This window comes from Musa acuminata, unplaced genomic scaffold, assembly GCF_036884655.1.
Source record: "Musa acuminata AAA Group cultivar baxijiao unplaced genomic scaffold, Cavendish_Baxijiao_AAA HiC_scaffold_82, whole genome shotgun sequence".
Classification (NCBI taxonomy): Eukaryota; Viridiplantae; Streptophyta; class Magnoliopsida; order Zingiberales; family Musaceae; genus Musa; species Musa acuminata.
Genome location: NW_027020363.1, coordinates 200,001 through 202,500, shown reverse-complemented (window position 1 = coordinate 202,500; position 2,500 = coordinate 200,001).

Here is a 2,500-nt window from a genome sequence, read left to right as displayed (position 1 = left end):
ATGGCTGACGTTTTGCTCCGCTCACGACGGTCGCCGCGGCACGCAAGAACAGGCCAAAAACTGGCCAAAACAGCCCAAAAACGGGCCAAAACTGGCCATTTTTTTGCTGCGCGAGCGAGCGGAGAGCGGCGAACAGCGAGCGAAGCGCGAGGCAGCACCGTCCCTGCTATACGAAAGCCCCATCCAGCCCTGTGCCACCCGGGGGGTTCCAGGGTGCTGAGATGGCTGACATTTTGCTCCGCTCACGACGGTCACCGCGCCACACAAGAACAGCCCAAAAACAGGCCAAAACAGCCCAAAAACGGGCCAAAACTGGCCATTTTTGGCTGCGCGAGCGAGCGGCGAGCGGCGAACAGCGAGCGATTAGCGAGAGGCAGCACCGTCCCTGCTATACGAAAGCCCCATCCAGCCCCTGTGCCACCCGGGGGGTTCCAGGTGCTGAGATGGCTGACGTTTTGCTCCGCTCACGACGGTCACCGCACCACGCAAGAACAGTGCCAAACAACTGGCCAAAACAGCCCAAAAACGGGCCAAAACTGGCCATTTTTGGGCTGCTGCGAGCGAGCGGCGAGCGGCGAACAGCGAGCGAAGCGAGAGGCAGCACCGTCCCTGCTATACGAAAGCCCCATCCAGCCCTGTGCCACCCGGGGGGTTCCAGGGTGCTGAGATGGCTGACGTTTTGCTCCGCTCTCGACGGTCACCGCGCAATGCAAGAACAGGCCAAAAACTGGCCAAAACGGCCCAAAAACGGGCCAAAACTGGCCATTTTTGGCTGCGCGAGCGGCGAGCGGCGGGACAGCGAGCGAAGCGAGAGGCAGCACCGTCCCTGCTATACGAAAGCCCCATCCAGCCCTGTGCCACCCGGGGGGTTCCAGGGTGCTGAGATGGCTGACGTTTTGCTCCGCTCTCGACGGTCACCGCGCAATGCAAGAACAGGCCAAAAACTGGCCAAAACGGCCCAAAAACGGGCCAAAACTGGCCATTTTTGGCTGCGCGAGCGAGCGGCGAGCGGCGGACAGCGAGCGAAGCGAGAGGGCAGCACCGTCCCTGCTATACGAAAGCCCCATCCAGCCCTGTGCCACCCGGGGGGTTCCAGGTGCTGAGATGGCTGACGTTTTGCTCCGCTCTCGACGGTCACCGCGCAATGCAAGAACAGGCCAAAAACTGGCCAAAACGGCCCATAAACGGGCCAAAACTGGCCATTTTTGGCTGCACGAGCGAGCGGCGAGCGGCGGACAGCGAGCGAAGCGAGAGGCAGCACCGTCCCTGCTATACGAAAGCCCCATCCAGCCCTGTGCCACCCGGGGGGTTCCAGGGTGCTGAGATGGCTGACGTTTTGCTCCGCTCTCGACGGTCACCGCGCAATGCAAGAACAGGCCAAAAACTGGCCAAAACGGCCCAAAAACGGGCCAAAACTGGCCATTTTTGGCTGCACGAGCGAGCGGCGAGCGGCGGACAGCGAGCGAAGCGAGAGGCAGCACCGTCCCTGCTATACGAAAGCCCCATCCAGCCCTGTGCCACCCGGGGGGTTCCAGGGTGCTGAGATGGCTGACGTTTTGCTCCGCTCTCGACGGTCACCGCGCAATGCAAGAACAGGCCAAAAACTGGCCAAAACGGCCCAAAAACGGGCCAAAACTGGCCATTTTTGGCTGCACGAGCGAGCGGCGAGCGGCGGACAGCGAGCGAAGCGAGAGGCAGCACCGTCCCTGCTATACGAAAGCCCCATCCAGCCCTGTGCCACCCGGGGGGTTCCAGGGTGCTGAGATGGCTGACGTTTTGCTCCGCTCTCGACGGTCACCGCGCAATGCAAGAACAGGCCAAAAACTGGCCAAAACGGCCCAAAAACGGGCCAAAACTGGCCATTTTTGGCTGCACGAGCGAGCGGCGAGCGGCGGACAGCGAGCGAAGCGAGAGGCAGCACCGTCCCTGCTATACGAAAGCCCCATCCAGCCCTGTGCCACCCGGGGGGTTCCAGGGTGCTGAGATGGCTGACGTTTTGCTCCGCTCTCGACGGTCACCGCGCAATGCAAGAACAGGCCAAAAACTGGCCAAAACGGCCCAAAAACGGGCCAAAACTGGCCATTTTTGGCTGCGCGAGCGAGCGGCGAGCGGCGGACAGCGAGCGAAGCGAGAGGCAGCACCGTCCCTGCTATATACGAAAGCCCCATCCAGCCCTGTGCCACCCGGGGGGTTCCAGGGTGCTGAGATGGCTGACGTTTTGCTCCGCTCACGACGGTCACCGCACCACGCAAGAACGGACCATAAACAGGCCAAAACAGCCCAAAAACGGGCCAAAACTGGTCATTTTTGGCTGCGCGAGCGAGCGGCGAGCGGCGAACAGCGAGCGAAGCGTGAGGCAGCACCGTCCCTGCTATACGAAAGCCCCATCCAGCCCTGTGCCACCCGGGGGGTTCCAGGGTGCTGAGATGGCTGACGTTTTGCTCCGCTCACGACGGTCACCGCGCCATGCAAGAACGGACCAAAAACAGGCCAAAACAGC